The following is a 24,008-nucleotide window of genomic DNA, read 5'->3' on the forward strand; positions in this document are numbered from 1 at the left end:
CGTCGTCGTCGCCGTCGCTCACTGCAATTCTAATCGTCGGTCGCTGCAAACCAGAAAATCGATTCATCCAAATCACCAACCGATTCTTGGAAATTGCCAATCGATTTCAATCGATTTACAATGAGAACCTCTGTGAGCCGATTTATCAATCGATTTACCAGAAAATCTCAGCACTGAGAAGCTCTGGCGGCAGCGGTGGTTCGTTGCTCGTGGTGGTTCGTTGCATAATTTCAGGTGGTTCGTTGCACAATTTTAGGCTGCTCGTGGTGGTTCGTTGCACAATTTCAGGTGTTAGTCTGAATTATCTACCGTGCTAGCTCAAACTTTGTAAATAAGTTAAGGAAAACTTATTTCTGCTTTAATACTGGAATTGGCTCAACTGACAGTGCGTCTGATCCAATTGATTTTTCTTTATTAATGTAATCGGTTCAATTGACGGTGTAATAAATTGAATTAACTATTTTAAATTGTTCTAACATACTGAAATCTGATTTTTTTTAGGTATTTGGTGATTTCGTGGAAAAATGTACTCGAATCTTGGAAAATGTACTCGGATCTTGAAAAATGCAAAAATTCAAACATATTTTAATAATTTTAGAACATGCTTGAAATATTTTAGAACATGCATGAATAAATTTTGAACATTGTTGAATAAAGTTAGTACATGCTTGAATAATTTTAGAACATGCATGAAAATTAAGAACATGCTTGAATAAATTTAGAACATGCATGAATAAATTAAGAACATGCTTGAATAAATTTTGAAACACGGTTGAATAATGTTAGAACATGCTTGGATAAATTTAAAAATCTTGAATAAATTTAGAACATGCTTGAATAAATTTAGAACATGCTTGAATGTATTTAGAACATGCTTGAATAAATTTAGAACATGGTTGAATAAATTCATAACATGTTTAATAATTTTATAACATGCTTGAATTAATTTAGAACATGAGCTTGAATTTTTAGAACATGTATATATGTACATGTGTTGACTAGGTTCTCATGTTCTAAATTTAGAACATTGTTGAATAAATTTATAACATGCTTGATTAAATTTAGAACATGAGCTCGAAAATATAGAACATGGTTGAATAATTTTAGAACATGCTTGAATTAATTTAGAACACGGGCTTGAAAATTTAGAACATGGTTGAATAAATTTAGAACATGCTTGAATAAATTTAGAACATTCTTGGATAAATTTAGACCATGAGCTTGAAAATTTAGAACATGGTTGAATAATTTTAGAACATGCTTGAATTAATTTAGAACATGAGCTTAAAATTTTAGAACATGGTTGAATAAAATTAAAACATGCTTTAATAAATTTATAACATGGTTGAACAAATTTGGTTGAACAAATTTAGAACATACTTGAATAAATTTAGAACATGAGCTTGAAAATTTAGAACATGGTTGAATAATTTTAGGAACATACTTGAATTAATTTAGAACATGAGCTTAAAAAAATTTAGAACATGGTTGAATAAAATTAAAACATGCTTGAATAAATTTAGAACATGGTTGAACAAATTAGAACATTGTTGAATAAATTTAGAACATTCTTGAATAAATTTAGAACATGAGTGTAATACCTCGTATTTTTCTATAATTATAAATATATTTTATTATATTTATAAAGCATTTCGCCGTATTTATAAAGTATTTTTATAAATTAATTTTATTTAATGAGAATTAAATGCGCTTTTATTTTTAATGAATTTAAATATTAATTATTTCGAAAACCGTATTTTTATTAAATAAATTCAATGAATTTATTTAATCGGGATTTATTGGGACATATTTCGAAAACGAATTTGATTTACTTAAAGCCCGGTCGTTTTGTCTTGACCAAACCCAACAAAGCTTGCAAGGAGTAAACTTAAATGAGCTCGGTAATAAGCCTAACTCAAAATTACCCTAACCTAGCCCACATGGGAGAGAAAACCTATAAATAGACCTCATATCAAACCCTCACAACCAAAATTTCAGAAATCTCTCTCTCTCTCTCCTCTTTTTCCTCTCCTTGCGGCACACTCCACGCCCCACACTCCCTCTCTTCTTCGTGCACCCTTGCTTACGGCGCAAGGCAGCCCGTCTCTCGCCCGTCCCGCAGCCGCAGTGTAGTATAGCACTACGTGTCTGCGTGTTGTGTGGTCGTGCTCGCCCGCGCTGCCCTCTCGTGCATCACCCCTCGTCGCGTCGCAGCACAGCAGTAGCGCTGTGTGCGCGTTGTGCCTCGCCTGTGCCCAGCTCGTCGCCCTTGTCCTTTGCGCGCGCGCCCTTGCTGCGGTGCGTTGCGCTGCCGCTGCTGTTGCTTGTGCTTGTCGTGTGCGATGGTCGGCACATACACACACGATCATTAATCGTTGTGTGTGTGTGTGTTGATCAATTGTCTCAATCAAAATTTATTTTCAAAAATATTAATTTTCAGTTTTAAATTGATTTAATTGTTGTGATTACTTTAAATATTTGGGTTGTTTAAATTAATTAGAACGGTTATGAACACCGTATTGGGTTAGTGTTGTGTTTTAATTAAAGAGATTGGTTTTGATGATTGAAATTACTATTTTCAGATTTAATAAGTTTATAAAGTGTTGATTTTTGAAGTCATAACATGTTTTTGGAATAAACTATTGTTAGGGTTTTGATTTCAATTAATTAAAGCGATTGATTTACATAATTTAATGACAATTTAAATTATGGGAATCAACTTAAATTTTCAGATTGTTTATAAGCTTTAAAAAGTTAGTTTTAATGATTTTAAAGCTAAAAAGTCAATGTCTTTATGTTAGAACTTGAGTTGACTATTGGAGACTATTAAATTAATGATTAATGATTGGTTTCTAATTAAAACAAAGGTTTTAGAATCTTAAATAGTTGCTGGAAATTTAGTAAACATGGATAATAATTTAGTTCTCTTATTTTGTTTATAGGAGTTGATTTCTAGTGAGTCGTGATTCGCACAATGACCCCCGTACTTAGGTATTCCAGGTACGTACAAAACTAGGGTGACCACCCATCCCTTGAGGACTTTGTGAAGTGTATTGAATGTGAATCATGTGAACTTATATGTTGCTATGAATTCATGTTTGATGATTGAGAAAGAATATGTTATTATGAATTCATGTTTGATATTGAGAACGAGCATGTTATTATTATTATTGAATCTATGTGAACGAGTATGTTATGAATTGAATTATGCTTTATAGATTCTGTTGAACTATCATGTTATGGACTTTTAAAATCGTTGAATTATGTCAAGCATGTTGTTCAAGTTGGTTTGCATGTATGAGTAGTGCGCATGCAAGTTGTTATTATTATTATGCTATAGTACAGGATGTCTAGCATAATTATTGAGCCAGTCGAATATTTCCAATGAGCAATATATATTCTTCCAAGGGGTAGAATATGTTAGAGAGTCTACGTGAATTGAATTAAGGACAATTCGTGAAGTGTCGTTGTTGAATTGTTTATTTGTTGAATTGTTTGTATGTTGTGTTTTGAGTAGAGTCTTGAGTCGCCTTGAACATAATATACTAATTAACGTAAAATGTAACCCGAAAGAGCTTCAAAACTCTTGGAACGTATATACCTTGAGTATGAACAATGGGGGGAGTCTTTCCGTAAAACTTGTACTCCTAGAATGATACAAGATGTTGTTTCATTCTTCTTTTATGCCGTTGTGCATTGGAATTCCTGTCGGTATGGCCCGACTGTCGGTAGTAGCCCGACTTATTTTGGTGTATGGTTGGCTCCCATCACCCTTTTCTTTCCTTTTGTGGATACTTTACTTTACCCGTTCGAAGCTACTTCTTTATTAAACTGTGAGCCAAGAGTCGTGTCAAGTATCGAGTCTTGTCTCCATGTTTGTTGTTTATTATATGGCTTTTGCATGTGGATTATTTAATTCGTCGAGTGAAGCATGTTAGGATAGAATGTTATTCTAGCTTGTCCGTGCTCAGCTTTTGCTGACTTCGTGCTTCATGTCTTCTGGTCATGGCCTTTGCCTTAATGACCCTATGATGATCCATCAATTGCATTTTCGTTGTTGGGGAGTAGATTTATAATAAAGCAGGTTTGTAGAGATAACTTGCGGGAGAAGTTATCATGGGATTCGAGTTGAGAGCTTTACTCTTTCGTATTTTATAAACTCTATTTCTATTTTTGGTCATGACTACTACTAATACTATTTATAGTTAATGGATTTTCAAATGGTTTAATACTTTGGATTTGGGCCTCAACGGTTCCAACTTGTTTTAATAACCATTAACTATCTATTTAATATGTTTTGAAAGTTAGTTAATTCCGCTGCGTAATTCTGGTAAATAGTCTTAGCCGTTATCACGGTGACGGTAATATCTTGGTAATTCCTGTGTTTTAAGTTGGAAAATGTTTTATAAAAAGCAAGGAATTATTAGGGTGTTACAAAGTGGTATTTGCAGAGCTCTATTTTGAGAGCCGCTTTGCATTAATTAATAGTGCAAAGTGGTAAATCCTTAAACTACGATTGCGGAACTTTAGGATTTTTCGAAAACTATTTTCCTAAAGTCAAAATGTTGTTTTTGAGTACTCAAAATTTTGAAAAGCCAAACACCAATTATTTCAAGTATTTGAAAGTTATTTTAATTATTCGAGTTTTATTAAATTCGAATTATTTTTTTTTATTTCCGAAAATATTTTCGGATTTTTCAAAAAAAAAAAAAAAATAATATAAAATATTTTTCCGAAATAATTAATTATTTAATTATTTATTTATTTATTCATTCCTTTTTAATTATTTTCGAAAATAATCGAATTAATTACTTAAATTATTCAATTACTTATTTTAAATTTTCGATTTTAATTTTAATAATTTCGTATACATTTGAAGTTATTTATTTAAATTAATTTCGAAAATTTTTATTTACTCTAAGTGAGGAAAGGGTAGATTAAGAAGGGCATAATTAGATTATGTATGCGTTTAAGTTAAGTGTGCATTGCTAACCAAGAGTTTATGTGATTATGTCTTGATTATGTGATCTTTTACTTAAAGTTTGATCATGTCTTGTTTTGCGTTATGTGATTAATTGCATCACGATTCATGATTAAGCATGTACTTGTGCATTGAAATTGTATGGCTCAACGAACTTACTTTGTTTTTGGAACACTTTAGTAAGACTTTGTAGTTGTTAACTTTCAGGATTTAAGATGTTGATTTCAAAGTATGCAAATCTAGGAAACCTAGAGAAGCTAGATTGTGAAACCCCTCACATTTATGTGAAGAAGATCGAGTTTGCTTGCAATTATTTTGCTACAGTGAAGAACCTACCCGAACAAAGGAAGAAAGATGTTATGGCAGAGATGGTTATTCATTGCTTACCTTCCAAGAACCCATACATAGAGCTTAAGAACCGATTTCGTGATATGCATATGGAAAATGACATTCCTAATTACTACAAGTATGGTACTCCAGATGGTAGATGGAGATATGATTTGGAGATTATGACCACAGTTATAGAGCTTGCGGAGGAATGTTTTGTGGATGGTAAGATAGTGTCAAGTGTTCACAATGTAGGATTAGATCATGATACAGAAACTCGGATGGATGAGGATAGTGATGATGATGTTGTTGAGATTGAGAACCCTAATCCTATCATTCCTGAACCTACTATTGAGATCTCCAGTGACACAGAAATTGAGCCAGAGACTAACACTGATGAAGTAAACAGTGAGCTACAACAGAATAATGAGGATATGGAGTATGAGTCTGATCCAGAGGAAGACTTTGATGACTTTGAAGACCATGAGCACTCTTCACCAGTTTGTAGAGGTGGTTGGATAGTAGAGTAGCGATTTAAATATATTCCTAATGTAATAGCTAGAGCTTAAATTTTAGCGAAGTAATAAAGTAGTAAACTACTATTTATGGTTTTAGTAGTTCAGTTTTGTGGTCTTTCGAATAAAGTACGATCCAAAGGATGTATTATTTTTCCCATTGAAGTAATAAAGTTTAGAATTCTTTCTTTTACCTTTAATTCTAAGTTTATGTTCTCTTTTAGCGATTATCGCAAAAGAACTTCATGTATTTCTTCAATGAAATTATACTTGCAAGGTGGTTCAATTTGCACCACTCGAACTTTGTGACGCGGACTAAGTGGAAAAGTGGCCCATAATAGGTGCCTATCTTGCTTAGGGTCCGAAAATTTCTTGTTTGTGTACTAATTGTATGACTAGTTAGTGCAATGTTTTAGTAAGGCAGTGTCCAAACAGTGGTTAAAGTTAGTCTTTTGTTTTATTCAGGAGAAGGGAAATGACTACCCAAGGAATTGCCGATGTGGTTAGGCAACTAGCTGAAGTAGTGCAGAACATAACACAGATTGGGAATAACCAGGGAGATGATCCAGCTAGTGAGATGTTTAAGAAGGTGGCCTAAAGTAAACCTCCTTTTTATCAAGGGGAGATAGACCCAACTATACTTGAGAACTGGCTAAGGGAGTTCGATAAGCTTATCGTAGCTGTCAATTGCCCTGAAGACCTTAGGGTTAATAGTGTTGTTTATTACGTTAGGGGAGAAGCTGATTTGTGGTGGCAGAGGTGTGAGAATAATTTGAGAGCTGCACCTGGATTTGGATGAGAATCATTCAAGGTAGCCTTAAGGAACAAGTTTTACCCACCATATCTGAAGAAGCAGAAAGCCCAAGAGTTCATCGAGTTGAAAATGGATGGGATGTCTGTAACAGAGTACTACTCTAAGTTTATAGAGTTGTCTAGATTTGCACCAGAAGTGGTGGCAACGGAGGAGCTTAGTGTTAGGTTATGATACATATAAATGAATATAAATCATGCGGAAAAACCATAAAAGCCAGGATTCCAAATTAATTGCCACATAACAATTAGCATAATTTAGGATGCATACTCTTTGTAGCGTGCCCTCCCTTGCTGCGCCCGAACTGAACAAGAACAAGTCTTTAGGACTCCAAGTGTCGTCCCTCCGTAAAAAGTCCACAGCACGTGCGGATCCGCCTTAGGTTTAATTAACTAGAATCGCCCCAAAGGTACTATGTGTTTTCGGTTTTATGTAGCAAAATAATAATGAATGAATTTTGTGCCTAAAATTCTTATGAATACTTGGAAAACTCGTTGTAAATTGTGAACTATAATCACATATTTTAAGGGTATGGAATCGGGTATTAGAATCCTACTAGGAAACGAATTAACTAATCTGAATTTAATTAAAATTCTATTAATTAATTATCTAGCAGATTTAGGAATTTAATCTTAAACGAATAATACATGATTTAGGTTTCTTACGCAAGCACAAACACACACGAGCATGACCCGCAGGCCATGCCCGCGAATACGCAAAGCCCGCAGCAGCTACGAAGCCCACGCGTGCTGCCATTGTGCTTGCAGCCTTTGGCGTGTTGGGCCTGGCCTTGCGCTGGGCCTGGCGTGGCCTTGGGCTGCCGTGAGGCGCGCTAGGCTTGCTGGACGTGGGCCTGGCTTCGCGCTGGGCCTTCGTCTAGCAAGCTCGTCCGATGCTAATTCGTACGACGCGCTTCCGATTAATTTCCCGATTCCGAAATTCATTTCCGATACGAACAATATTTAACATTTCCGATTCCGGAATTAATTTTCGTTTCGAACGAATATTTAATATTTCCGTTTCCGGAATTATTTTCCGATTCCGATAATATTTCCGATTCCGACAATATTTCCGTATCCGACAATATTTCAGATTCCGGCAATATTTCCATTTCCGATAATATTTTCCGATACGTACCATGTTTCCGTTTCCGGCAACATCTACGACTTGGATAATATTTATATTTCCGATACGATCCATATTTCCGTTTCCGGCAATATCATCGTTTCCGGAGTATTCATTATTTGCCTTTGACGATCTCAGCTCCCACTGAAACCAAGATCCATCGATTCCGAATATCCACAGATGGAGTATTTAATGCCATTAAATACTTGATCCGTTTACGTACTATTTGTGTGACCCTACGGGTTCAGTCAAGAGTAAGTTGTGGATTAATATCATTAATCCACTTGAACTGAAGCGGCCTCTAGCTAGGCATACAGTTCACTTGATCTCACTGAATTATTAACTTGTATAATTAATACTGAACCGTATTTATTAGACTTACCATTAAATGCATACTTGGACCAAGGGAATTATTTCCTTCAGTCTCCCACTTGTCCTTAGAGACAAGTGTGCATTTCCTAATTCCTTTGTCACTCGATGCTTGCTCTTGAACATAAGGTAAGAGTTGTCATCCTTATTATGTCCAGAGGTGTTTCTCGATTTCAGAGTTCAACTGATCAAATAAACAGATAATCATAGCCTATGATTCATCTGAGCACGGCCATGCATTTTACAGTTTCTAGCTCTCCGAGTGGCCTTGTACAACTTTTAGCATCTCATCCCGATTTATGGGAGGACAATCCCAATCTTGCGATCTTGAGATTAGACTTCGTTTGATAGGTGATTACCCGAGCATTGCCTTTATAGCCTCCTTTTACGGTGCGACGGTTGACAACATCAAAGTAAGCAGTTCTCAAACAAGTAATCTCAAATCACTCAGGTATTGAGGATTAGTGTTCAACATAGGAATGTCATTTCCGATAATTAATATGTCGTCGACATATAATACTAGAAAAGCAATTTTTCTCCCACTGACCTTCTTGTATACACAAGATTCGTCTACGTTCTTGATGAAACCAAAGTCGCTGACTGCGTCATCAAAACGTATGTTCCAGCTCCTTGATGCTTGCTTCAATCCGTAGATTGATTTCTTAAGCTTGCATACCTCTTTAGCATTCTTTGGATCCTCAAAACCCTCAGGTTGTGTCATAAACACAGTTTCTGTTAAAACGCCGTTTAAGAAAGCGGTTTTGACATCCATCTGCCATATTTCGTAATCGTAATATGCAGCGATTGCTAACATTATCCGAATAGACTTTAGCATTGCAACTGGTGAAAAGGTTTCATCGTAATCCACACCGTGGACTTGCCTGTAACCTTTTACAACCAATCTAGCTTTGAAAACTTCAAGTTTCCTATCTTTGTCCTTTTTCAGTTTGAAAACCCATTTGCTTAGCCATCTGGAAAATCGACCAAATCCCAAACTTGGTTTTCAGACATGGAGTCTAATTCAGATTTCATGGCTTCTTGCCATTGCTTGGAGCTAGGGCTCGTCATAGCTTATTTGTAAGTCGCAGGTTCATCACTTTCAAGTAATAAAACTTCATAGCTCTTGTTCGTCAAAATACCTAAGTACCTTTCCGGTTGAGATCTATATCTCTGCGATCTACGCGGGGTTACATTTCTAGATGGTCCTTGATTCTCACCAGATACTTCTAAAGATCTCTGAGTTTCATCCTGAATGTCATCTTGAGCATTCTCTAGAGTTTGTTGTTCGACTCGAATTTCTTCGAGGTCTACTTTTCTCCCACTTGTCATTTTGGAAATGTGATCTCTTTCCAAAAAGATACCATCTCGAGCAACAAACACCTTTCTTAGATGTATTGTAGAAGTAATACCCCTTTGTTTCCTTTGGATAGCCCACAAGGATACATTTGTCAGATTTTGGATGAAGTTTGTCTGAAATTAATCGTTTGACGTATACTTCACATCCCCAAATCTTAAGAAAAGACACTTTTGGAGGCTTTCCAAACCATAACTCATATGGAGTCTTTTCAACAGCTTTAGACGGAGCTCTATTTATAGTGAGTGCAACTGTATTTAGTGCATGTCCCGAAAATTCTATTGGAAGTTCGACCTGACCCATCATTGATCTAACCATGTCTAGCAAGGTTCTATTCCTCCGTTCCGACACACCGTTCCATTGTGGTGTTCTAGGAGTCAATTCTGATAGAATTCCATATTCTTTCAGATGGTCATCAAATTCATAGCTCAGATATTCACCGCCTCTATCAGACCGCAGTGCCTTAATCTTCTTGCCTAATTGATTCTCTACTTCACTCCGAAACCCTTGAATTTGTCAAAGGATTCATACTTACGCTTCATTAGGTAGACATAACCATATCTACTGAAGTCAACAGTGAAAGTGATAAAGTAGCTGAAACCACCAACAACATTTGTACTCATTGGTCCACATACATCTGTATGGATTAAACCCAATAGTTCATTTGCTCTTTCTCCAACTTTAGAGAAAGGTTGCTTTGTCATTTTTCCAAGTAAACATGATTCGCACTTACCATAATCCTCTAAGTCAAATGGTTATAGAATTCCTTCCTTTTGAAGTCTTTCTATGCGTTTCAAGTTAATATGGCCTAATCGACAATGCCACAGATAGGTGAGATCTGAATCATTCCTTTTTGGCCTTTTTGGTATTTATGTTATAAACTTGTTTGTCGTGATCTAATAAATAAAGTGCATTGACTAATCTAGCAGATCTATAAAACATCTATTTAAAATAAAACGAACAACTATTGTCTTTTATTAAAAAGGAAAATCCCTTAGCATCTATGCAAGAAACAAAAATGATGTTTTAGTAAGACTTGGAACATGGAAACAATCTTCCAGTTCCAAAACTAGCCCAGAGGGCAACGACAAAGAATAAGTTCCTACAGCTAATGCAGCAATCCGTGCTCCATTTCCCACTCGTAGGTCGACTTCACCCTTGCTTAACCTTCTACTTCTTCTTAGTCCCTGCGAATTGGAACATAAGTGTGAGCCACAACCTGTATCTAATACCCAAGAAGTTGAATTAGCAAGTATACAGTCTATAACGAAAATATCTTAAGATGGAACGACTGTTCCGTTCTTGTGATCTTCCTTAAGCTTCAAGCAATCTCTCTTCCAATGCCCATTCTTCTTGCAGTAGAAGCATTCAGATTCAGAAGTAGGTTGGCTCACCTTCTTCTTTTCAGATTTGGTGCCGCCAGGTTGCTTAGTCTGGCTGGCCTTGTTGCCACCTTTCTTAGCATTCCTCTTCTTGCCAGATTTCTTGAACTTACCCCCACGCACCATAAGCACATCTTGCTTATCACTTTTGAGCGTCTTTTCAGCGGTCTTCAGCATACCGTGAAGCTCAGTGAGCGTTTTGTCCAGACTATTCATACTGTAGTTCAGCTTGAACTGATCATACCCGCTATGAAGAGAATGGAGGATGGTGTCTACAGCCATTTCCTGAGAGAATTGCTGATCCAGCCGACTCATATTCTCAATGAGTCCAATCATTTTGAGAACATGTGGACTTACGGGCTCGCCTTTCTTAAGCTTGGTCTCAAGAATTTGCCTATGAGTCTCGAATCTTTCGACTCGAGCCAGATCTTGAAACATGTTCTTTAACTCACTGATAATCGTGAAAGCATCTGAGTTGATGAACGTTTTCTGTAGATCTGCACTCATGGTTGCAAGCATTAGACATTTCACATCCTTGTTGGCATCAATCCAACGATTGAGGGCTGCCTGAGTGACCCCGTCGCCCGCGGCTTTGGGAATCGCCTCTTCCAATACATACTCCTTTTCTTCCTGCATAAGAACTATTTGCAAGTTCCTTTGCCAGTCAAGGAAGTTTTTCCCGTTCAACTTCTCCTTTTCGAGAATTAATCGGATGTTGAATGAATTATTGTTTGCCATAGTTAAAACTACAATTGAAAAATAATAAACAAATAAATAACTGTAGGGGTGATTTTTTGCGTAAGTATTGCAATTCCCTACAAGGGGGGCGGTTTTTAGAAACCATCGCATTTTTGTACCTCGAAGGAGTCGCCATCAAACATTGTTTAGGGTCTTGTTTGGAAAGACCGCAAATGACTCTATTAGGATAAGACTTGAATGTTCGAAACGGATGGGTGAGATCCGGGCACGGGAACGAGATGCTTATTCCGTGAGCTTTAGAAATTATTCGAGTACGTGACATAGCATTTTTGAAAGTACCCTAGTTAAACTATGTGGGTTTGAATTTAGAGCAAATAGAATCTCTACTTGTATGGTGGTCACTTTGCTTTAAAGGTAATTTAAGGGAACCTAAGATCGGTTTGTCCAAGAAATTATCTTTGTTAAGCGTGATGTAACCTTGCATTTTGTTGTATTTAGCATGTATGGTGATGAAAGCAATAAAGCGAATAAAGCAACATCACAATAGTAAATAAGTCGGAATTAGTAAATACAAGGCCCCCTAGAGACGGACTAGGGAGTAGGTCCACATTGCCTAGAAGGACTAGGCAAGTAAAGATGCGGAATTGAAAGTGCGATATTGAAAATGCGATATTGGAATTGCGGAATTGAAAGGTGCATAATTGAAATTGCAATATTGAAAGGTGCATAATTGAAATTGCGATATTGAAATTTGTACTTGGGCACATGAGATTCGAACGCCAAGCGACTCCTTAAAAATAAGTGCGCCCGACACGAATTCAAAGCCAAAAATCTCAACTTGGGAGAAGTTGCTCATCCAAAAGTATCCTAGATTTTGCATATAGAACTTGAACTTGAAAGTTTGAAATATTGAACTTGAAATATTTGAACTTGAACTTGAAATATTGAACTTGAACTTGAAATATTGAAACTTAAGAGACTTGAATCTCAAAGGTCGGGCCTTTTAATGTTGAAAAGTTTAGATCTTTGATGTGCTCGTATTTTGAAAGGATACTAGTTAGGGAAGTAGTCATGAGCAACCCTAAACATTGTGGGATCTTGAATTTTGAAAACTTGAACTTGTATATTGAAAAATGCAGTCTTGAATCTCAAAAGACTAAACCTTTAAAAGTTAAAAAGGTGTCATCTTTGATTACTCAATACTTGAAAGTGATTCTAGTTCAAAGAAGTGATTGCAAACAACTTTGAACATCCTTGAATCTTGAAAGTTTGCATTTTTGTATTTTGAAAAGTTTGGATTTTGAAAAGATGTATGATTGTTGCAAGTGACATTTTTAGTAGTAAAAATGCCAACTTGCTAATCATTTTTGAAATAGGAAAATCAAAGAAACATGATTGAATATGGTGGGATTCGGAATTACCTATTTAGGTTTAGGCAAGAATTCCTTTTAGAGCTCCCAATTGCTTAGAACTTGAAGTTTGTATGTGTTTTTGAAGGATTTTTTGATTTGGATTTGAGGCGTAATTTTTGTATTACGACGTTGTATATAGAATCTGCCTCCCCAAATGCTGGAAATTAGGCGGTTTTTATAGGAAAAATGGCTGGAAAACGCTAGCCATTGCCAGCGCAGCACGCCAAACCAACGCCCAGCGCTGATGACGTGGCATGAGTGCTGCCAAAAAAAGGACGCGGGCTCCGTCCTTGATTTGTCTTGTATTGATGTACCTTTGTACGAATAGTACGATGCTTGGCACGTAGTGTTTGCTTGGAGGTCAAGAATCGATTTTGCGTCTAAAAACAAGCCGTTTCGGGTTGTACGGGACGGGGCCCGGCTTGCTCGGTTTCGTGGGTCCACCCCCGAATTTGACTTGCCTTGTATGATTTTGAGTGGAAAAGGCTTAGTAAAACCAATGGAATGGTCTACTAGATGAGATTGTACTTGGATTTTAAAATTGGTTTTTGAGAATTGTATTTTGCACCGAGTTCCGGAAGGGGAACGGCCTCGGGGATTGGATTTTGGATCTTGTATTTTGGAGATGTTATTAGAAATTGGGATTTCCGCACGGATTTGCTCCAACCGCCTAGTAAGGATAATGGTATCGTCATCATCCTAGAGGGGAGACACAAATTAGGTGTCTACAGAAGCCCCCACTTTGACTGAGCGTTCGGTTAGGAAAGCGCAAGTCAAAGTATTTCGAAAGGGACGGAGAATGATCAGGACGTTCTGCAATCAAGACCACTCTTTGTACGCCGGTACCTGCACAAAACAGGCGTTAGAAAAAAGGATAGAGTCTACCTCCGTTCGGCTGTGACGACTCCGGTCCGTATTTGTACTGCACTTCCGTCTTTGAATTGGGACAGAGCTTGGCATCGAAAATTTTGAATCTTGAATTTTTGAATTTTTGAATCTTTAATTTTTGAATTTTGAATACCCGGAGTTGATCCGTTGGGGATGTGCTTTGCTGGGGATAAGAGCTTTTTACTGGCCCTTAAGATTTTGAAATTTCGGCTGACTTTCCTGGAGCTTGGGTCCGTTGGGAGTCGAACGCCTGAGTCATTGTATTTTTTGGACTTTGTATTCTTGAAATATTCATCTGTTTGTACTTGGAAATACGGGTGTATACCCGCATTTTCGAAAGATTGCCTGATGCGACATTTGATGCTTGGTGCGGAAGACCGTAGCAGTAAAGGACGTGCAATCAGCACGGGAGACCGCGCGCATCATATTCTGCGCATGCAGCAGGCAGCACCCAGCGCGGGCCTCGGCGTCTGGCGCGGGGTTGAGCTATAAAAGCTCCCCTTGCGGTGCCATTTTGAGGCACACTCTCTTGAATTCTTTGCTTTTCTCTCTCCAAGGTCGATTAGCCTCTCCCCTTGGTCTTGTTCTTGCCTTGTCAATGTAAGTATTTCATGTTTTTTCTTATGAAATGAACTCTAGGATTGCATGTAGATTTGAATTTTCTCGTACTTTGGAATGATGCTTGTATGCTTAAGCTTCTTGAATTTTGTTGAGAATTGTTTGATAGCCACTTAAACTGGAACTGTTGGAACTTGTAGATTAGATTTTTTTTGAAAATTTTCTTGAATCTTGTACCTGGTATTCGTAGATAGTAGTCTCACTGGTGACCTTGCGGGGTCTCAAGAGAGCATAGGCTAGGATGCCTAGATGTTGTTTGTAGAGTTTTGGAATGTCGGCTTCTGCATGGGTAGCCTAGACGTTGATGTTGAACTTGCGTACCTGCTTCGGCGTGAATAGCCTAGGCGTTGGTGTAGAACTTGTATACCTGCTTCGGCGTGGATAGCCTAGGCGTTGGTGTAGAATTTGAATTTTGAACTAGAGGTCCCTGGCTGAATTAGTACTGCCACTGGGGATTTTTTTTTGAATTTTTGACTTTGTACCGGCTAGTATAGGATAGCTTCTGAATTTTGATTTTTGCACGGGCTAGTATAGGATAGCCCCCAGTTTAGAATTTTGACACTTTGTACTCTGCTTGATTTAGTATGCCTCGTCATACTCGGAGGAAGCTTGCCGAATCTTCGGTGGTTCGAGCTGCTGAGGAGGACGCTTCGGACGATGAAGCGGCTGCGGTAAACGCGCCGGATGGGGGTATGATTCCCCGGAGAGCACCCACTTTTGTTGGTACTTGTTGGAGTCCTTCCGATCTAGTATTTCGACCGGAGTTTCACTTGTCTCAGCGGCCTCGCGCTGGCTTGGTGAGTCTTGTACTGTGCTTTGAATTTGTATTTTGTACTTGTATAGGTTTTGAGCTGATTCGTTCATCTGTAGGCTGACGGAGAGCCGTTTCGCATCTTCTGGTCCTTGGCGGAGCTTCAGAAGGCTTTTGCAGCCATCCGTGCTGACGAGGAGGCTATGGAGATCTGGTTGTAGACGGGTCTGGTTGATTTCTGGCGTGCCATGGCAGGTACTTCGAGGAGAACTGGGATCAAACCCCGGCTATGGGATTTGTTAGAGCGGTGGTGGGATACCACCAACACTTTTTATATGGCATGGGGGGAGATCACTGTTAGGTTGTGATACATATAACTGAATATAAATCATGCGGAAAAACCATAAAAGCCAGGATTCCAAATTAATTCCCACATAACAATTAGCATAATTTAGGACACATACACTTTGTAGCGTGCCCTCCCTAGTTGCGCTCGAACCGAACAAGAACAAGTCTAGGACTCCAAATGTCGTCCCTCCGTAGATAGTCCACAGCACGCTCGGATCCGCCTTAGATTTAATTAACTAGAATTGCACCTAAGGTTCTATGTAATTTTCGGATTATATAGCAAATAAAAATCTGAGTTTAAAGCCTAAAACTTATATGAATACTTGAATTACTCGTTATAAATTGTGAACTATGATCACCTATTTATAGGGTAGGAATATGGTATTGGAATTCTACTAGGACTTTAAGAATCCTAATTCTTTTAGAATTAGAGTTCCATTAAAACTAGTAAATCAGAAAATTAATCTAATCCTAATCACTTAAGGATTCGAAGTATGCACAAACTCCAACACGCACACGAGCATGGCCCACATGCGAGCAGGCCATGCCCGCGCGCACACAAAGCCCGCAGCAGCCTCGCAGCCTATACGAGCTCGCTGCCATGTGCTCGCAGCCTTGGCGCGCTGGGCCTGGCCTTGCGCTGGCCCTGGCGTTGCCTTGGGCTGCTGTGACGCGCGCTGGGCTTGCTGGACGTGGGTATGGCTTCGTGCTGGGCCTTCGTCTAGCAAGCTCGTCCGATGCTTATTCGTACGACGCGCTTCCGATTAATTTTCCGATTCCGGAATTCATTTCCGATACGAACAATATTTAACATTTCCGATTCCGGAATTAATTTCCGTTTCGAACAAATATTTAATATTTTCGTTTCCGAAATTATTTTCCGATTCCGATAATATTTCCGATTCTGACAATATTTCCGTTTCCGGCAATATTTCCGATTCCGGCAATATTTCCATTTCCGATAATATTTTCCGATACGTACCATGTTTCTATTTCCGGCAACATCTACGACTTGGATAATATTTATATTTCCGATACGATCCATATTTCCGTTTCCGGCAATATCATCGTTTCCGGAGTATTCATTATTTGCCTTTGACGATTTCAGCTCCCACTGGAACCGAGATCCGTCGATTCCGAATATCCATAGATGGAGTATTTAATTCCATTAAATACTTGATCCGTTTACGTACTATTTGTGTGACCTACGGGTTCAGTCAAGAGTAAGCTGTGGATTTATTAATTCCACTTGAACTGAAGCGGCCTCTAGCTAGGCATTCAGTTCACTTGATCTCACTGAATTTTTAACTTGTATAATTAACACTCAACCGCATTTATTAGACTTACCATTAAATGCATACTTGGACCAAGGGCATTATTTCCTTCAATCACCATTACCCCTTTTGAGGTTGCCATGATTACGGGTCTTCCTTTTTCTGAGAGGAATGTGACCTTTGATTCGGAGCTGACGTGGCGCTCGGCCGCTGCCAGGGCCTTGCTCGGCCCTGTTGTTGACTTGTCAGAGGACGACACCCATGCTTCCGTGACGGTGATTGTGGATGCTATCCGTGGTGCGGGTGTGTCTGCAGAGCAGAGGGTTAGGCTATTCCTCTTAGCTTTGGTGAGTAGGGTAGTGGCCCCGAGCAGGAACAGTCGGGTGCACATTAGATTCCTGTCAGTTTTGCAGGACTTGAGGGCTGTTTCGAGCTACAACTGGGGTGGTTTGGCATATAGCCACCTCTTGTACGAGATGAAGTGGGCCTCCCGGACTGCGCCGGAGAGCGAGCCGAGCATGGCTGCTCTGTGGAGTGTGCTGGAGGTATTTAAGACTCCTTGTACTTTGTGCCTTGTACTTATATGTTTGTATTTGAACTTGACTGATGTTTTGCTTGCTTTTTGAAAGATTTGGATATACGAGAACTTTCCGACTTTGGCGCCGGATCGTACTGAAGATGCGGCTTACCCGTATGCTGCCTCTTGGATAGGAGCGGTGCGCAGGAGGGTGCCTCTGGCGGCCTCCAGCAGAGCTTTGCGGGTTTTACCCGTGGATGAGGTAGTCATTTGTACTATTTTTCCCTTTTGTATTTGTACTTGTATATTTGTCTGAGTTGTCTGCTCTGTAGGTGATTTGGCGTCCCTTTGCTGGTGCGCCTTTACCTGTTCCTGCTACTCGTGCCCTCTTCTTGTCTGGGCGGCAGGTCTTGCTCCCGGGGGTGTATCGCCATATGTGGTACTTGGGGGAGCGAGTGTCCCTTCAGCACAGTGCGGGGGGTAGGCTTGTCCCTAAGGACCCACCGGAGTCCATGTTAGCGCCAGACGATGAACTCTCCCGACTCTATTTTAGTGCTAGGGGTGATGCTATTTGCCTCCCTTGAGAGCACTTTGTAGATAGGAGGGGTCGCTATGAGGACCTTTTGAAGAGGCTTGCTCTAACTGTACGCTTCGTACTGCCGGTGAGCTCTTGAATTTTGTATCTTGTATTCTTGTACTCTTGTATTCTTGTATTCTTGTATTCTTGTATAATTGAATCTTTGTATGAATGCTTGTAGGAGGAGGAGGTCGACCTCGAGGACATTCCCTATGCTGATAGGGTCATCCGCTATGAGAACTCGGATGGGGAGCAGGTGGAGGTGACAGTCCCTATAGCTTCTCCTCCGCATTGGAGGTCGCATGATGATGTACCTGAGCATTATGCAGCTGTAAGTATTGTTGTATTTGTTTGAAACTGATTGTAATCTTGTATCTGGAAATTGATCTTGAATTTTGTATGCAGGCGCCTCGGGTGAGAGTGCGTCGCTGGATGCTTCTGATTGATTCTTTGAAGAGGCATTGTGCCAAGCTGACCCAGAAGCTTTCTGGCCGGGACAGAGAGGTGCTTTCTTTGACTGTGAAATCTTGTACTCTAGAAATTCGAACTTGGATGTCTGATTCTTGAATTTTTTACTTTTGTATAGGAGCGTCGTCGAGGTCGCAGAGCTTCCGTTGACAAGGGAGCCCCAGGGAGAGACTTCCTCGAGGCAGGAGGGACCGAGCTTGGACCTAGGACAGGGGTCCGGTGCTGGTGCTCGTCAGAGGCATTCAGATGCTGATCGGGAAGCTGCCCCTTTTGTACATGCTGATCCTACCAGGCATTCATTTGGAGGTGCAAGCAGTTCGAGGCCTTTTGTTCCTCCTCCCGGTTACTATTTCCGAGGGAGCGGTCCTTAGCCTTGGAGTGCAGATCCTTGGACTTGCTGGCAGGAGATGGAGAGGATGCGCCAGGCGCAGATGTTTGAGGCACAGCGCCAGTTCATGGCGATGCAGCAGCCTTATCAGTACCCTTCCCCTCAGCAGGGACCCTATCGTTCTCCCGGTACTCTTCGTATCTCGGAGCAGGATCCTGGTACCCCTGGGACAGAGCTGGATCGGGATCTGGAGCGCCTAAGGAGGCGAAACAGGGACAAGGAGCCTGTGGTGGACGTTACAGCTGATGATGACTCGGACAAACCCTGCATGGTAGTGTATGGGAATATAGTTAAACATAATAACATGTGCGGAAACAATCCCTAAAGCCAGGAAGCATATATAAAGCACAGATTAAGAAGACTTACGTTAGAAGTGTGTTTTCCACAAATTGTCAACGAACACGAACTTAGAACTCCACTTGTCGTTCCTCTACTTGGTTCACCGACACGATCAGATCCGTCTTGATTATCGTAGCTTAGACAATCGATCAAGAGTTTGTGCTTTTGGGATGAACACACTTTGGAGGCACGGAGAGAATTAGGCTTCTCTGTTTTTCTCCTAGGGTTGTGTGACTGAATTGTGTTATGTTGGAAAAGTGGTTAGAAGGTTATTTACATAACCTTACTAACCGATCAAGCCATAAGGCAAGGCCGGCCAGCATCATCCGCGCAAGCCCACACGCGCACAACCATACAAGCGATGGGCCTTGGGCCGCACTGTGTGCGCTGCTGCTGCTGCTGCTGCTGCTGCTGCTGCTGCTGCTGTCCCTTGCGTGTGCGTGCGCCCAGCCAAGGCATGCACCTTGCGCGCTGGCTCGCTGCTACGCCCAGTGGGCCTTGCGCGCTTGCGCGCCTTGGCTCGTTGGGCTGGCAGCGTTGCCCCTTTCGTATCCGCAATTAAATATATTTCCTATAATTTATCGTTTCGTATACGACGAATCACCGTCGTACGATACGATTTATTCGTTTTGCCTAGCTTACGAATATTCGCGATACGATATACGATTCCGATGCAAGGTCGTATCGTATAATACGTTTTCCAACTAATTCCCGAAAAGCTATTAAATGAATTTCCGATTCATTTAATCCGATGATCTGTTACGTGTTATTGGTGTGACCTTGTAGGTTCAGTCAAGAGGAAGCTGTGAGTTTAATATTCATTAGAACTCACTGATCAGAAGCATTGCTCCAACTAGCTGTTCCGATCACTTGATCTCACTGAATTAATTGTTCGCAATTAATCTGAACCTTGGTATTAGACTTAATGCACCTTGGGTGAAGGACATATTTCCTTCAGTCTCCCACTTGTCATTCAGACAAGTGTGCATTCACATTCCTTTGTCACTTAGTGTTACTTACTGAACATAAGGTAAGATCTAAGCCATCCTTATTAGGTCCAGAAGTGTTTCTCGGATTACAGAGCTCAACTGTTAAACTTTTGTAGAAGGTTAAGCCTTAACCATTCTGAGCACGACCATGCATTTTACAGTGTCTAACTCTCCGAGAGGCCTTGTTACACAACAACACCATATCCTATCAAAGATAGGAGGACAATCCATTCTTGCAATCTATGAACACTCACTTTGATTCATAGTACGCCCAATAACTGCTTTTATGGCCTCCTTTTACGGTGCGACGTTTAGCTAGTATCAAAGCGATCTAATTCTCAAACGAGCAGACATAATCGCTCATGTTCTGAGGAACGGTTTCTAATCACCATTAATGAGAACTGCCTATGACATGACTTTAATCTCTTAAAGTGTTCTCATGGTCAATCCGATATAAGATCCAATAAGTATTCATGCAAAAGATTCTAACATCCAGTCACTCTAGTTCAAGAAACAGAACTAAGTAATCTACTTGCAATCTAATCTTCATTAGTCATTGGTCGTCCACCTTTCAATGACCTGGATTAGGGATCCTTTTGTGACTTCAATATTCAAGTTCACTTATGGGTGTTTCTTTGTCAAAGAATCCATCTTGACTTCCCATTTGAATGATTTGAATCACATAGACTTATAATTTAATTCTAAACCACAATTAAATGAATATGAAATAATGAATTTCATGAATATGAAATGGTTAAACCAATTGTTTTAAACATAGATCTAACAGATGTTCTAAAACAATACTTAGAAAATCAAAGCCATTCTCCAACATGCTTGATTCCCATGGTTGCTACATATGCGTTGTGTTTCACTTGTGGCAACGGTTTAGTCAATGGATTCGCGACGTTGTCGTCAGTTCCAACCTTTCAAATCTCGATTTCCTTTCCTTCAACGATCTCTCGAAGTATATGAAATCGCCGCAGTACGTGCTTGGACTTCTGGTGGCTCCTAGGCTCCTTTGCCTGGGCAATGGCTCCGTTATTGTCACAATACAAAGCCACTGGTCCTTTAATGGAGGGGACAACCCCAAGTTCTTCGATGAACTTCTGAATCCAAACAGCTTCCTTTGCTGCTTCTGAGGCAGCAATGTACTCGGCTTCAGTTGTAGAATCTGCAATAGTGCTTTGCTTAGCACTTTTCCAGCTTACTGCTCCGCCGTTGAGGCAGAACACAAACCCAGACTGTGATCTGAAATCATCTCTGTCGGTTTGAAAGATTGCGTCCGTATAGCCCTTAACAATCAACTCATCTGTACCAGCATAAACCAGAAACTGATCCTTAGTCCTTTTCAGGTACTTTAGGATGTTCGTGGCCGCAGTCCAATGCGCTTCACCTGGTTCTGACTGGTACCTGCTCGTTGCACTGAGTGCGAACGAAACATCCGGCCTTGTACAAATCATATCATACATGATGGATCCAATAGCCGAAGCGTATGGAATTCCACTCATCTTTCTACGCTCATCAGATGTTCTAGGACACTGATTCTTGCATAGATATGTGCCATGTGACATGGGTAGATGGCCTTTCTTGGCTTCCATCATATTGAACCTAGCTAGCACTTTGTCAATGTAAGTGCTTTGGCTTAGTCCCTATCCCTATAGATCTTGATGCCCATTATGTACTGTGCCTCTCCTAAGTCCTTCATTGAGAAACACTTTCCAAGCCAAGTCTTTACAGACTCCAACATAGGAATGTCGTTCCCAATAAGCAGTATGTCATCAACATACAAGACTAGGAATGAAATTTTACTCCCACTGACCTTCTTGTATACACAAGATTCGTCCTGATTCTTGATGAGGCCAAACTTATTGACTGCTTCATCAAATCGTTTATTCCAACTCCTTGATGTCTGCTTTAGTCCGCAGATGGACTTCTTAAGCTTGCATACCTTTCCTTGGTTCTTTTGATCGACAAAACCCTCCAGCTGCGTCATGAACACAGTCTCTTCAAGAACACCATTCAAGAAGGAAGTTTTGATATCCATTTGCCATATTTCATAGTCATGAAAAGCGACAATCGCATGGATTATCCGAATAGACTTAAGCATCGCGACTGGAGAAAAGGTTTCATCGTAGTCAACGCCGTGTACTTGCCTGTAACCTTTTGCTACCAATCTAGCCTTGTATATGTATACAATTCCATCTTTGTCTTTCTTCAATTTGAAGACCCATTTGCATCCGATAGGTGTGAACCCATCCGGCAAATCAACCAAATCCCAGACTTGATTTTCAAACATGGAGTCTATTTCAGATTGCATGGCCTCTAACCATTTAGTGGAGCTTGGGCTCGTCATAGCTTGCTTGTAAGTCATAGGTTCATCACTATCCAATATGAGAACGTGTAACACCCCCAAAATTTGGACCTTTTATATAATCAAAAACCCTGTTTTTATTTAATAAATTCATCGTCCAAACCTTGGGAGTGTTAGTGCTACATTTATTTTCCTTAGAAAATAAATGCAAAGCAACAAAATAATTTAAAACCATTAAAGTCAAAATTAACTAAGTGGTCTAAAGGTGGTCAATAAAATATTACAACCAATTAATCCCCATAAAATAAATAACAAAATCCAACTTAAACTGGAAAAGAAATTGTCCCTTGACTAGGTGATTATTCTAAGCGTCTCCTCACTCTTAGCCAAGTACCTTTACCAACCTGCAAAAATAAATAGAAAAGAGACAAGAGAGACGAACTCCCAAAAACCAGATAAACTGAGTAATTCCAACTCCATCCCGTAAAATAAATACTTTTAGTTTTGAAAACGTTTTGAGTATATAAAATAAGTAATTTAAACAACAAATATCAATTTAATAATTCCATTATTAAACTTATCATATAAGATCAATATTAATTAAGTGAGGGAAACAGAACGCTAAGGGTCGCGCGTAACCCTTGAGAATAACCAAAGTAAGATGAGTACATAATGTCCCTAGTGTACACACCCCTCACTAATTGACTATGGGTCTCCGCGACCGCGCACCAATAGAATTAGGAGGAAGACTAAACATAAAGTTTAACAGAATAATAGAAACCTACTAGAAGCCTACCGGGTCTCCACTAAAGTGCACCGATAGAACAACATGTAGAAGGGCAACCTGTTCCTAACCCTTACGGGCTTTTCCCTCTGAGATTACACTTTACGTAATTAATATTTTAATAAGGTTGAAGCGCATACAAGTAGTCATAGAACCCAAAAATATCCAATTAGGCAACCTTAGTTCATTATCATCACAATGACATCACTTTACTCCAATGTTGCAACTCACAACATACTAGTTTAACATAATGTGCCCACGTAGTCACTAAACGCTATTAGCAATAACCCAATACTAGTTTCCACACTATCCAATACTATACTCTACTTCATAAAATATAACAAAAGCAATTATTTCGTAAAATAATAGTAGTAGTACAAATAAGATTTACATAATATTACTAACCTCATTCATGCCCACAAACTCAATCACATAGTTCACATACAAAACACTTAATCTCTCTATCACATAATAATACATATATATATGTTTCAAAATATTTTTACTAGCGGAATATAAAGATGATGGACATTGAAAATTACCTTGAACGCGCGCAAGCCCTTGAAGTACGAAGTTTTCAAAAGAGTCACTTAATAGCCCCCTTCTACAATTAAATAATAACGAGCCTAAATTAGTATAGGATAGTCGCATTTTTAGTTGGACATAAAACGAGTTAGTGTGCCAAAACACCAAAGCCCGGTTAGCGTTAACAACACCAACAAGTAGATTAGTATTAAAAATCTTCGTGTTTATCCAAAAAATAGGGTAATAACTATTTTGT

The 24,008-nt window shown here is 39.5% G+C and overlaps 1 protein-coding gene across 2 annotated transcripts in view; it reads right to left on the reverse strand.

Moving 5' to 3' along the window:
* LOC110802417 (uncharacterized) overlaps positions 1-24,008 on the reverse strand; it is a 38,629-nt gene that overhangs the window by 13,795 nt on the left and 826 nt on the right. For both annotated transcript variants that reach the window (XM_056843696.1, XM_056843700.1), the window contains exon 2: positions 23,770-23,831. The gene's annotated coding sequence lies outside the window, so the exon portion shown is untranslated. The remainder of the gene's footprint in view (positions 1-23,769; positions 23,832-24,008) is intronic.

This window comes from Spinacia oleracea, chromosome 4 (genome assembly GCF_020520425.1).
Source record: "Spinacia oleracea cultivar Varoflay chromosome 4, BTI_SOV_V1, whole genome shotgun sequence".
NCBI classification, from domain to species: Eukaryota; Viridiplantae; Streptophyta; class Magnoliopsida; order Caryophyllales; family Amaranthaceae; genus Spinacia; species Spinacia oleracea.